This window comes from Mastomys coucha, unplaced genomic scaffold (assembly GCF_008632895.1).
Source record: "Mastomys coucha isolate ucsf_1 unplaced genomic scaffold, UCSF_Mcou_1 pScaffold21, whole genome shotgun sequence".
Lineage (NCBI taxonomy): Eukaryota > Metazoa > Chordata > Mammalia > Rodentia > Muridae > Mastomys > Mastomys coucha.
The window spans coordinates 57,624,194-57,624,740 of NW_022196904.1; positions in this window are offsets into that span (position 1 = coordinate 57,624,194).

A 547-nucleotide genomic window follows, 5' to 3' on the forward strand; every position below is an offset into this window, starting at 1 on the left:
TTTCTGTACAAGAATGGGGCTTTTTGAGAAAGAAAGAGGGGGAAAAAAGATTTACTGGATTTCGGAGAGAAACTAAATAAACTGGGGCATAAGGTTTTTTTCCCAAAGAGCAAACTGGGAAAAGGATAGAGTACCAAGCAGACAGGCCCAGCTGCAGAGGCTGAGGGAAAAGGGATGGCAGGCAGAGGCCTGCTATTCTCCGTCCAGCCGAAGTGGGTCAGGTTCTAGGGAAAAGAAAGAACCCTCCAGATGAGCCTGGGGAAACCTAAAGAAAGGGGAAATGTTCAACGGGTTCTTGATAGGGAAGCAGTTGAAAGGAGACATGGATGCAAATTATGCAGAACAAGGAAGCCTAGATGGAGTCTCCCAGAATCCCACAGACCCTGGGAGGAGAGCCCACAGCGCCAGTTCCCGCGAGAGGAACACGGCATGCGTATAACATGGAAGGCAATGCGCCAAGGTAGTATGCTTCATCACATGACAAAGAGACGCATCACCAGTGGCCAGATGGGCTGCGCAAACTGCCAGCCACATGAGGGCATGCTCA